Source organism: Galeopterus variegatus, unplaced genomic scaffold, assembly GCF_000696425.1.
Source record: "Galeopterus variegatus unplaced genomic scaffold, G_variegatus-3.0.2 Scaffold1911, whole genome shotgun sequence".
Taxonomy (NCBI): domain Eukaryota; kingdom Metazoa; phylum Chordata; class Mammalia; order Dermoptera; family Cynocephalidae; genus Galeopterus; species Galeopterus variegatus.
Window position 1 is genome coordinate 15,433 of NW_007728022.1, and position 13,442 is coordinate 28,874.

Below are 13,442 nucleotides of genomic sequence, written 5' to 3' on the forward strand. Positions count from 1 at the left end.
TAAGTGTAAACATTATTAAAGGTGCTTAAGAGTCAGACTGTTTACAGAAAATAAGTTTTGCCATTTCCTTTCCAAATATTTTCTTGACTTATTGCTTTGAATAGAGACTTTAGTCAATGTTGAATAGTAGCACAAAATATCCCTTTCATGAAAGCTAAAATATTAACCAAAAGAACAGTGGTAATCCAGGAGAACCTAGCAAATAATGTGAACCCCCTAAATTAACACCTAATGAGCTGTCATTTGAAAATATTTGGTTATCCTTATAAATATATGGAGCTAAGGATTTCTTCCTAATTTTGTAAGCTATCTCTAGAGAAGTGGTCCAAGAGGAAAAAATTTATTCCCTCTAAATTATCTTTAGATAAGATTGCCAACAAATTTACCAATTGTCTCTAAAAAAAAGTAGCTAATAGTACGAAGATTCAAATTTAAGTTCCACTACTAACCAGCTATGTGACTGTGGACAAATTATTTAACCAGGTCTCAATTTTCTCATATGTAAAATGATGTTAACCATTAGTTAAAATGTTTTCTAAAGATTAGGAGAAGTAATCTAAGCAAAATACTTAGCAGAATGCCCAATAAATGTTAGAAAATAATTCTGGCATCATATTTTCAAATAGCAATATCTCAGCAGTAGAGTCAATGATATTAAAGTTTGGCTTCAATTTGGTAGTTTGCTCTCTGACATAAACATTACAAAAATAAAGTCTTCTTATGCCATATTATTAGGATTATTTTGATAGGAGAAAAAAAGTCTGATGATTTTCACTCTGATAACGACTGAGATTAAAGAAACAATCTAACAAATCTATTCTGAATACCTGTTTTTTTCTTTTCTCCATCCAAAGGAATAGAGAAAAATAAGAAGATATGAATATATTGTTTAGAGTCTTCTAAAAACATATTATTTAAAAATTTAAAAATAAATAAAACATTTTTATCTATTTAGAAAGTTATTTTTTTAGAAAAGGAATTGGAATTATTTAATAGTGCATTATAAACAAATCTTAAACATTTGAAAGTAACCTCATGCATTTTAGAGTTATATGCATTTATAGAGATCATTGAGAGTTTTGACCTAAGCTCAATGGCCTTAGTTCACCTAACTTGACATACACCTGAAGATTTTGTGGGGGAGAGTTCGCTCACAGGGAGACAAGATTGACTGATTTGCCAACAAGCTGAAAGATTTATATTAAACTGTGACCAGAAAGATTAAGATGGACTCTACTATCAGACAATCTATGAAACTGTGTCTTTGACAATGATAAGGTCTGAAGAAGTACCATGGTATGTGCTTGGATAAAGAATATAGTAAATTAATGAGACAGGGTTTTCTCTTGGATGACCCTTTCAAATAAGATACATTGAATGGTTAGTTTGGGAACCTATTAGATTGAGTAGACTAAAGCAAAATTCTTTAATATACCTCTATTATTATTTACATTGATGTTTACATGCCTCCACTTCTAGATATGAGTTTTTCAGAGCTGGATCTTAATCACCTCTGCATCCTTAGTACCTAGCACAGTGGCTGACACATGGAGACTCACAATTATGTGTTACATCAGTGGTTTTCAACTAGATACAACTTTGCACTTAGGAGACATTTAGCAATGGCTGGAGACATTTTTTGCTTGTTATAACCGGTGGCAAGATAGAGGCCAGGCTCCTGGTAAATAGAAGCTAGTGATGCTACTAAACATTGTACAATGCAGAGTATAGTCCCCATGACAAAGAATTATCTGACTCCAAAGTCAACAGTGCTGAGACTGAAAAACCCTGTTCTAGATGAACAAATTTGTTATTGGTATAAACGAGCCCTTTCATATGATATAACTTGGTATTATTTATACCATGCTTTTTGCTGGTGAAATTTAATCCTAGAAATTAGTTAGGAAATATTTGACTTTTATTGCTCTATGTTTCTGAAAAGGAGTTTAACTTCATACTTTGTGTTTATTTATATAATTTTGTTAAAACATTTAAAATGCAATTAAACTGTTATATTTGGATATAAATAGCACAGTAAAAACTTTCATTTCGCTTACATCTAACCATGAGTCCTGATGCTAAGTCAAGTATATATTATTTGTTTTAAAATAATAATTTAAAGCAAAAGTCACAGAGCTTGTCTTTCAGAGCATCAGTGGAATATGTAGTATAGTAATTTTTCTAATGATTAAAATAAAATACGATGTAAAAGTGAAAAGAAGCTCATATGATCTTAGACATCATTCACACATAATGGGCTGTATGAAATGATAATAGTTGCCATTTAAATTTCAAAAATAAAAGCAGTCTTGGATTTCAGTTTTATCTTTTCCATTTTTATCTACTAAATAAAACTGACAAGTTGATTGCTGTCAATGATGCCTAAATTAGAAGAAAAATGCTAGAGGACGTGTTATTGGAGATCTGAATAGCATTATTCTCCCTACCTGGAAAATGTGCCCAGCAAGATTTTACTACTAAATATCTTTTTTACTACCATCCAAATGAACAGAAAACAATAAAGGAACATTCAGGACAAAAATAATAGTGCTTTATTTTTTATTTTTGGCAACGAAAACAGAGATGTACTGAATTTTGTCATGGTGTGCAGAGATAATTTTATCAGGGTCATCCAGAACATATGCTTTGGCTTCTAGACTAATAATATAAAAATCAAGTTCATGCTTTGATGAACTTCACATAAATGCACTAAGGTCTCACAGAAAATCAGAAACTCCTCTCAAATGAAATAAATGTATAAGTTGGGGGAAAACCTATATACTACTTCAGCACTCTCTATAATACATTGTATTGAATTTACTTTGTTCACAAAATTAGTTATAGCCAAATTAAGAATATAGAAAAATCTAGAGTCAGATGGTAATCTTAACACAATTTTTAATCATGTATGGAATAAACTACTAAAATATATGCATAATCTCACAACCTGTAGAGCAAGGAAGGCATTTGCTATGGTTTCTGAAATAGTTATCACATCTTCAAGTAGAAAGATGGCAACAATTATTGCATTTCTTAGTGCCCACTGCTAGCAAGCGTCCTTGAGAGCACATGTAAATGGATGCACTGAGGCCATGCTGAATTACATGTTGAAAACCTTATGATGTAGGAAATAAATTCAGAAAGCATTCTCACCCTTTCTATTATATACACTGCATTTGTAAAAAAAGCATTTGATATCATAACTTTCTCTAAGATCTGGCAATTATTATATAAATCTGGATATCTCGAGGGCTATTAAATCCAGTAAACCTCTCTCAATCCCCAAAGAGAAGCAGATCTGTTCATGGTTTCTCTCTGATAACTAACATTGAAGATTGCTATGGTCTAAATGTTTGTCTTTTCCAAAGCTCATATGGAAGCTTAATCCCCAATGTGGCGGTATTGACAGGTGGGGACCTTTGGGCGGTGATTGCAATGTAAGGGCTGTACCTTCGTGAATGGATTAATTCACTCATTGATTAATGGGTTAATGGATGAGTGGATTATCATAGGAGGAGCACTGGTGGCTTTATAAGGAGAGCAAGTAGGCACATTAAATACACCCTTGATCAGCCCTCACCGTATGATAAGCTGGTCACCATGGGACTCTAGAAGTACATCCCACCAAGAAAAGGGCCCGCATAGATGTTCTCCCTCAACATGGGACTTCCCAGACTCCCAAACCGTAAGAAATAAATTTTATTTTTTTATCAATTACCTGGTTTCAGACATTTTGTTGTGAGCAACAGAAACTGACAAAGAGACTCATACAAGAAGAAATTTGAAAACAAATTTTAGTAGGTTCCTCAGAGTAGCTCTTCCAGCTCTGTAATCTTTAGAAACAATCTAAGTCCTTGAGATGTTTATCCATAAGCTACCATGTGTCCATGATTTAAGTTGAGGGCAACATTAGACAACATGAAACATTAGATCCTGATTACCAAAGTGAAATTACACCTGTGAACATCACATAACTGAATCAGACAGAAATGATACCGTAGTCTATGTTAAGAAAAAGTGAAGACATTTTTTTTAAAAAAATCCCTATTGAAGGTAATTAGCTAAAAATTAATACTTTTACCCTCGATAAAGCATTATGTCAAATATATTAGACGTTAGATAAAAATTACGATCTACAAATTAGTGTTATGCTCAGCCATTCCTTTTTTCCTATGTCAAAGAGAGAACCTCTATGCAAAGACCTGAGTAGCCTCGTTAGGGTCACCACCAATGCAATCCTGAAAAATAATTGACTTGTGTTGAAGCTGCATGATCTCCAGACTGGTATAGTTCCCAAATCTATACTCTTGCCACATAGCACATTGCCTCTGAGTTTAGCCGACAAGATGTATAACTCTCCTGGCCAGGAGCTATCACTCAAATTGCAAATCACTGGAAGAAAAATAAGTAGACGATATCTGCATGATATTTTATTAAATCTCTTTATTTGCTTGCAAATTTTTCCTCATATTTCCTTTGTACATAAAACCAAAACCATATATGGGATCTGCAACTTTGCAGAGTAATCCTTTACTCAAATTGCAAATCACTGGAAGAAAAATAAGTAGACGATATCTGCATGATATTTTATTAAATCTCTTTATTTGCTTGCAAATTTTTCCTCAAATTTCCTTTGTACATAAAACCAAAACCATATATGGGATCTGCAACTTTGCAGAGTAATCCTTTCCCTGTAAAGCTTACAGTATTTCAGAAGCACAACAGAAGAATCTAAGGAAAGTATTGGACAAAAGAAGCAGCTTTTCTAAAGGTAGGTATTTAAAATGTGAGATTTACATTTGGAACTGTACCATAATGTATGTAATTCGTTACGTATGAGAAGTTTTCTGATCATGCCCATGAATAGATTAGACTAAAATAACAATTATACTATTGTTTTCTTATAATTTCTTCAGTGATCTGTGCTCCCAGATAAAATTGCTAAGCAGAGGGGTGATATTTTAATATAATCAATTGGGTGACTTGCTTTGTAAGGTCTAGATGTGTGATAACACACGAAGCATTCATAAAAGGTATTTTAAGACAACATGCACTTCTTTTTGTTATTCTATGTTCATATAAACAAAATATAAAAGCGAAGATTAATGTATATTGCTAAAATGACTATTGTAACTCTATTTTTAGACATAAAAGGGACTGTCATGCTAATTACAAACAGCACTGCAGCTAAATGGAAGAATTTTTTCCCCTCAGATATCTACATAAAGATATTTTAGGAGAACAGTTTTAGTGAGGACGTTTTATGTATGATTTTATTTTTGGCAAATGCAGTGGATATAATCATTTGATCACAACTCTACTGCAGATGTGTTATGATCCATGAAAATTTCAAGACATATAACCAGAAACTTTGGCTACGTTGCTGAAATCACTGTTATACTGCTTTTAATATATCTGTAAAAAAGTGAATCTGTTAGTTGGAAGTTTGGGTTTTGGAGTAAGTCAATAGAGTATTTGCTTCTTTACTTAGTATATAACGAAGTTTTTAGTGGGCTTGGCGACAGCAAACACAAAGTGTGTTGCACAGCAGTTGCTCACTAAATGGTAGTTGTGATTATAATTAATTCACTTTACACATCAAGCTATTTTTATCCATCAAATAAGATACTTCATTAGAACGAAGGAAGTGATGTTTTGGATTAGACTCTATTTCATGCATTCTCAAGCCTGTCTCTAATAAAGCCATGAGTATGTTTTATGGAAGAATATTTGTGGCTTCTATGACACAAACAAAAATATAAAGGAAGATCTTTCTTATACCCCATATTTTTCATTATAAATCACTGTAGATCTGTTATTCATCAATTCAATGTATCTTATCAAATATAATTATAATTGAACCCGGTATCATTTATGCAGTTACATATGTGTATTTTTACCTATATTTAAAATAGTCATTACTTTCATTTATCCAAAAATTACTATTTTTAAATCATATAAAATAGCCACAAATTAATCCAAGTTAAACCCATGCAATCTTCACAACATTTAGTCAATGAATCAGTCATTTATAATAATATATACAAGGTATTTTGCTAATTGTTCCTGGGAGATACAAAAAGAATGATATACATTTTATTTTCTGGGAGTTTACAGTTTACCAGGAAGATAAGACAGACATACAAATAAATAACGTCAATACAAAGTGTGATTCAGAAAAAGTCATAATATGAGCATGTGTATGGTATGAAAATTTAACTGTGTATGTATATTTACTCATGGAGACTTACTGGATTCAAGACCAAGAAACCTGATGCGAGGAGATTCATCCTGTGGAAACACATGCATGCAAGACTCCACGAGGGACCTGAGTTGGTAGGCAAAGGAGAGGGATGATTTTGAGCACATCACCATATATTACTTACCTTTCCTCATGCGTAACATTTTTAAATTTATGCCCATCTGAGGGCACAGAACCAAAATTAAAAAAAAATAAATTAAAAATAATACACGTGTCAATCAAATATTTTGTAAGAACCTATAGTGCATCTGCTTTGCTTAATAATTTTGAAAGTAATTTATCCCAGTATATGAGTAGTATCTACTGCAAAATTGAAAAAGCACAGAAAATTATAAATTAAAAAACAGGACTCCATATCTGCAGCATTCATAAATAATCACTTCTACATGTTCCTTCAAGATAATTTTTAAGGCATTTGAATAAATACATATTATTTTTTGTTTTATAAAAAATAAATAATACTATATGTAACTTTTGTAAACTGATTTTCTTTTCTGTTAGCAATATATCAAAGACTTATTCATTTCTTCACTTAAATGGGCTGCATATGGCTCTTTGCACACTTTTTTCTTTCTTTCTGTAAGATAAGTTCATTGATTTATATGGTCAGAAGGAGACATATTTAAATTTTTGTAAATATATCTCAATCTGGAAAGGTTGTACCAATTTATATTTCTACCAAGTTTAGAAAATATGCTCAACAGCTCTCATTTCCCTTACTGTACGAATAAGCACTTGAACACAACTTGCAGATTTTTTTAAAGAAAAATCAGCATTTTCAATTGTTTTCATTTTGATAGAGAAACACAGCATCTTATTAATTTAAAATTGTTTTTAATTATTTTATTAAAAAATAATTGATTGTACATATTTTGGGGTAGAGTTGAATATCAATACCTGTGTAAGATGTGTGATGCTCTAATCAGGATAATTAGCATGTTCATCATTTCAAAACATAATCATCCTTTCTGTTTATTAACCAATTTCTTGCTAATCTCCCTTACCCTGTTCTTACCTCTAGTAACCACATTTCTGTTCTCTCCTTCTGAAAGTTCAATGCATTATTGTGATCTTTCTTTCCCTCCTTTTTTCCCTCCTTTTTTCCCTCCTTTTTTCCCTCCTTTTTTCCTTCGCTCCCACTTATGAATGAAGACATGAGGTATTTCTCTTTCCGTGCCTAGCTTGTTTCACTTACAATTTTCTCAAGCTCATTCTTGTTGCTGTGAATGGCAGAATTTCATTTTTTTTTACTGGATGAGTAGTATTCCATTGTGTATATATACCACATTTTCCTTATTGAGTCATCCACTGATGGACATTTAAGTTGATTCATGACTTGATTCTATTGTAAATAGAATTGTGATAAATATGGGAATGGAGATTTCCTTTTCTTTGGGTATATACCTAGTAGAGGGATTGCAGGATAGTATGATATGTATACTGATATCTATATAATATATGATATATCAATAAGATATATATGATATAACTATATGACACCTATAGCTGTTTGAGAAACCTCCATACTATTTTCCATAATGGCTGTACTAATTTACAGTCCCACCAGCAGTGTAGAAGAGTTCCCCTTTCGCCACATCCTTGCCAGCATTTGTTATTCTCTGTCTTTTTGATAACATCCAGTCTAACCGGGGTGATATGATATCTCAATGTTGTTTTGATTTGCATTTCCCAAATGATTAGCTATGTGGAGTATTTTTTTATGTACTTGTTGGCCCTTTGTATGTCTTCTTTTGAGAAATGTCCATTCAGTTCCTTTGCCAATTTTTTTATTTGGATTATTTGGTTTTTTTACTTGTATAAAATGTAGTTCCTTTTGAGTTCCTTGTGTATTCTGGATATTAATCCTTTGTCAGATGTACAGTTTGCAAATATTTTCTCCCACTCTGAGGTTGTCTTTTCACTCTGTCAGTTGATTCCTTTGTTGTGCAGAAGCTTTTTAGTGTGATATAATCCTGTTTGTTTTTCCTTTTGCTGCCTGTGCTTTAGAGGTCTTATTCATAAAATATTTGCCCAGTCCTACTTCCTGAAGTTTTTCCCCTGTTTTCTTCTAAGAGTTCTATAGTTTTAGGTCTTATATTTAAGTCTTTAATCCATTTTGAGTTGATTTTGGTATACGGTTAAATGTTTGGGTCCAGTTTCATTCTTCTACACATAGATATCTGGTTTTCTTAGCACTATTTGCTAAAGAGGCTGTTCTTTCTTCAGTGTATGTTCCCTGCACCTTTGTTGAAGATCAGTTGGCTGTAAGTACGTGTGTTGATTTCTGGGTTCCCACTTCTGTTCCACTGGTCTATGTGTCTGCTTTTATGTCAGTACCATGCTGTTTTGGTTACTTTAGCTTTCCAGTATAATTTGAAGTCACATAGTGTAATGCCTCCCGCTTTATTTAATTATTTATTTTTGCTCAGCATTGGCTATATATATGGGGTCTTTTGATATTCCATATGAATGTTAGGTTTTCTTTTTCCTATTTCTGTGAAGAATATCATTGATATTTGGATGGGGATTGCATTGAATCTGCAGATTGTTTTGGGTAGTATGGACATTTTCACACCACTAATTCTTCCAATTCATGAACATGGAATGTCATCATCTCTTGGTGTCCTCTTTAATTTATTTCAGCAGTGAATTGTAGATCTTGTTGTAGAGATCTTTCACTTCCTTTGTTAAATTTATTCCTAGGTATTTTATATTTTGGTAGCTATTGTAAATAGGCTTGCTTTCTTGATTTCCTTTTCTGCTAATTCATTTATGTTGTATGAAACACTATTTGTTTTTGTGTGTTGATTTTGTATTCTGCAACTTTACTGAATTTGTTTCTCAGCTCTAGGAGGTTTTTGGTAGAGTTTATTGATTTTTCTACATAAAGAATCATGTCATTTGTGAACAGGGACAAATAGACTGTCTTTTCCAATTTGGATGCCCTTTATTTCTTTCTGTTGCCTGATTGCTCTACCTAATACTTCCAATACTATGTGAACGGGAGTGGTAAGAGTGGACATCCTTGTCTTGTTCTTGTTCTTAAAGAAAAAGCTTTCAGATTTTCACCATTCAGGATGGTGTTGGCAGTGGGTTAGTCATATGTAGCTTTTATTGTGTTGAGATACTTTCCTTCTTTTTTTCCTCAACCTAATTTGATGAAGATCATTATCACGAAGCATCACTGAGTTTTGTCAAATGCTTTCTCTGCATCTATTGAAATAATCTTACTGGTTTTGTCCTTGATTTTGTTGATGTGGTGTATCACATTTATTGGTGTGCATTTGTTGTGCCATCTTTGCATCCCTGGGCTGAATCTCACTTTATCACAATGTATGATCTTTTTGGTTTGCTGTTGTATTCTGTTTGCTAATATTTTGTTGAGGATTTTTGTGTCTATGTTCATCAAGGATATTGGCCTGCAGTTTTCTTTTTTTGTTGTTGTGTCTTTGACTGTAGTGTCAGGGCAATACCAGTCTCACAGAATGAATTTGGGAGAATGGCATCTTTTTCAATTTTTTGGAATAGTTTGAAAAGAATTGGTATTAATTCGTCTTTAAATATTTTGTAGAATTCAGAAGTGAAGCCATCTGGTCCTGGGCTTTTCTTTGTTGGGAGACTTCTGATTACTGCTTCAATCTCTTTACTCAATATTGGTCTGTTCCAGTGTTTTAATTTTTCTTGGTTCGGTCTTGGTTGTTTGTATGTGTCCATAAATTTATCTATTTCCTCCAGATTTTCAAGTTTCTTAGCATATAGTTGTTCATAATAATCTCTAGTGATTCTTTGTATTTCCATGATATCAGTTGTAATGTTTCCTTTTTCATTTCTGACTTTTGTTATTTGGGTTTTCTCTCTTCTTTTTGTAGGTCTGGCCAATGGCTTGTTTAATTTGTTTATCTTCTCAAAAAACAAACTTTCTGTTTTGTTTATCTTTTGTGTTGTTCTTTTGGTCTCTGTTTAATTTAGTTCTGCTCTGATTGTAATTATATCTTTCCATTTACTAATTTTGGGATTGTATTGTTCATGTTTTTCTACTTATTTGAGATGTAATGTTAGATTGTTTACATGAAGTCTTTTTATTCTTTTGATGTAAGCATTTATTGCAAATAAATTTTCTTCTTAGAACTGCTTTTGCAGTATCCCATAGGTTTTGGTAACTTAAATACTTGTATTTTTATTTGTTGCAAGGAATTTTTTGATTTCCTGTTAAATTTTTTTCTTTGGCCCATTGGTCTTTCAGGAGCATGTTGTTTAATTTCCATCTATTTCTATTGTTTCCAAAGTTTTGTTTGTTGTTCATTTCTCATTTTAATCCACTGTGCTCTGAAAATATAGTCAATATGATTTCAATCTTTTTAAATTTATTGAGGCTTACTTTCTGTCCTATCATGTGGTCTATTCTGGAAAATGATCTGTATGCTGTTGAGAAGAATGTATATTCTGCAATTGTTGCATGAAATGCTGTATATATATCTATCAAGTCCATTTGGTCTGAAGTGCTATTTAAATCCAATATTTCTCTGTGGATTCTTTGCCTAAGATACTATTTTCCTTCATTTCTGAAAGGAAAGGTTTGCTGGATCTAGTATTTTTGGTTGACATTTTTATTTTCTTTTAGCACTTTGAATATGTCATCCCACTCTCTCTTGTCCTATAGGGTTTCTGGTGATAAATCTGCTGTTTATCTGATGGAAATTCCCTTATAGGTGATTTCATGCTTTTCTATTGCTGTTTTTAGAATTTTTTCTTCATCTTTGAGTTTTGAAAGTTTAACTATAATGTGTCTCAGGGAGGTCCTTCTTGTGTCAAATCTGTATAGGGATCCTCAAGCTTCTTGGATCTGTAAGACTGTATCTCTCACAATAATTAAGACTTTTCTGGCTATTATTTCATAAACAGGCTTTCAGTGCCTTTTCCTTTCTCTTCCTTTTCCAGTACACCTATAATATGGGTGTTTGTATTCAAGGTTATCAGAAAGATCTCATAGGATTTCTTCATTTTTTTAAAATTCTTTTTTCTTTTTTTGGTCCAAATACGTTAATTTTAAAAGCCTGTCTTTTAGTTCAGAAAATCTTTCTTCTGCTTGTTTTGGCCTTCTGCTTATGCTGTTGATTTGATTTTACATTTTGTTGAATGGATTCTTCGGTTATAGGATTTCTGCTGGTTTTTAAAATTTTTTCTGTCTCTGTTGAATTTCTCATACATGTCCTGGATCTTTTTTTTTTTTTAACTTCATTTTGATTTCTATTTTTTTGTCCTTCATGTTGAGTTTTCTTAGTATTGCCGTTTGGGACTCCTTTTCAGGGGATTCTCCAGTTTTCTGTTATTTGGGGTCTGGAATTAGAGAATTGTAGTCTTCTTTTGGGGGATACTGTTATGTTTCCCTGTTTTTGTTTTTGTTTTTGTTTTTGTTTTTGTGTGTGTGTGTGTGCTTCTTGTATCTCTGCACTAATATCTGGGCAGCTGGTGGTGTAGTCACTTCTTTTAATTTTAGGCATGGTTTTAAAGGGAGGACTCTTTCCTGTAGAAGTATTCTGTATTGAAAGTCAGATTGGGTGTTTTAAGCTTGGACCTGGGTGAGTGCAGTAGTTCACACTTCACGCAATTTTTTCAACCATATTCAATCTTGGAGATGTCTGTGAGTACCTTTGTGGCCTAGTCATTGGCAGTTTCTTGTTGGGTTGGGTGACCCTGGGGAGGGTTATTGTGGCAGTGGGCCTGGTAGTTCTATAGAGGCCTGCTTTGGATTGTCAAAGTCCCTGCCCAATCTGCTGTCGTTCAGTGAACAGGTGTACACTGATGCAACAAGTCCTGTTAGCTCTGTAGAAGACTGCTGGATCAACTGTTGAGCCTGCAGCAAGTGTGCATGGATGTTATGGGACCCAGTGTCTCCCTAGAGGTATGCTAGGGAGGGAAAGCTGTTACCCTATCAGCTAGTGGTCTGGGAGTAGGTGTGTACAGATACCACAGGGTTTGGCAGTTCTGCAGGTGGCCACCTGATCAGCTGTTAAGCTCAGTACAAGCCTGCAAGGGTGCAGCCAAGCTTAGTAGCTCTATAGAGGCCTGTTTTGGAGAGTCAAAGCCCCTGCCTGATCTGCTGTTGGTCTGTGAGCTAGTACACACTGGCACAGCAGGTCCTAGCACCTCTGTAGAGGGTCACCAGGCCAGCTGTTAAGCCTGTATAAAACCTGAAAGAAAGCAGTAGGACCACATGGCTCTAAGGAGGGCTGCAGGGGAAAGAGGAGCCACTGCTGGGCTGGCTGCCTGTGTGAGCATGTGTGGGCTCAGAGGGTCCATGGGTTGTGTAGGGAGGGTACATGCAGCTTTCCCACACAGCTGGTCTGCCTGCTCACCCCAGAGGAGAGGGGAGGGAGTGTCATGTGAGCTCAGATGCTAGAGTTTCAGTCCCTCCGCCTGGCCTAGGCTCCAGCCAGCTGGCCTTGTGGTACTGCTGGAACCTGCATAAATGTGTGGAGGGGCTGGCTGTGGGCCAATGCACATACCTGTGGGTTCAGTGTGTCTACAGGCTGTGCAGGGCAGGCACATGTGAAAATGGGGAACAGCCACACATTGGCCACTTTTCTTCTCAGCTGGTCTGCCTGCTCACCTGGGGTGGGTAGGGGTGCTGCGTGTGTTCAGACGCTGGGGTCTTAATCTTGATTTCTGTCTGTTCCAGTCTTCAGGCAGCTGGGGCAGTGGTCCTGCCAATGCCTGTGTGAACACAACAGAATGTAAGTGGGGCCTCCAGGTGCCTCCAGACAAAGGGAGTCAGTCTCACTGAGTTGAGGACAGGACACACTCCAGCCATGGGTTCAACTCCAGGATGGTGCTGGGTCATGGCCACTCAGGGCAGGAGGGGATTTCCTCTCCCTGAGCTTCCAATGTGAGAGTGTGCAGCTACACTAACTCCCAGCTACTGTCCAACTGGGCCTGGGTCCTGAAAAGACTGGGCGACTCTCTTGTAGTGGGGACCACTGGAGATTGTGGCAGCAGTGGAAACAGCTGCTGTCTTTTCCAGCTTACCTTCTGTGCAGCGGGGCAGAGGCTTGATGCCCTGCTCTGTTCTTCATGGTGTGGTTCCTACTTTCTGCCCTTCACGAGGTTCTTGTCACTCTACTGGTGCTGTGCAGCATATTTTCTCAGTTGTTTCAGTCAAATACATTTGTTGATCTGTCAT